This window comes from Etheostoma spectabile, chromosome 12, assembly GCF_008692095.1.
Source record: "Etheostoma spectabile isolate EspeVRDwgs_2016 chromosome 12, UIUC_Espe_1.0, whole genome shotgun sequence".
NCBI classification, from domain to species: domain Eukaryota; kingdom Metazoa; phylum Chordata; class Actinopteri; order Perciformes; family Percidae; genus Etheostoma; species Etheostoma spectabile.
In genome coordinates, this window is record NC_045744.1 from 25,791,155 (window position 1) to 25,791,453 (window position 299).

The following is a 299-nucleotide window of genomic DNA, read 5'->3' on the forward strand; positions in this document are numbered from 1 at the left end:
ATGTGGAATTATGTACTTGACAAAAAAGTGTGAAATAACTGAAAACATGTCTTATATTACATTATTATATATTTCTTCAAAGTAGCCACCCTTTGCTTTTTTGATGGTGCTGCAAACCCTTGGTGTTCTCTCAATGAGCTTCATGAGATAGTCACCTGAAATGGTTTTCACTTCACAGGTGTGCCTTGTCAGGGTTAATTAGTGGAATTTCTTGCCTTATTAATGGGGTTGGGACCATCAGCCCTATTGGACAACTGTTAGAATTCTTATTATGGCAAGAACCAATCAGCTAAGTAAAG

The 299-nt window shown here is 36.8% G+C and overlaps 1 protein-coding gene across 1 annotated transcript in view; it reads right to left on the bottom strand.

Annotated features, from left to right (window-relative positions):
- LOC116698918 (regulator of nonsense transcripts 1) overlaps positions 1-299 on the bottom strand; it is an 18,140-nt gene that overhangs the window by 14,364 nt on the left and 3,477 nt on the right. The gene's annotated exons all lie outside the window — the stretch shown is intronic.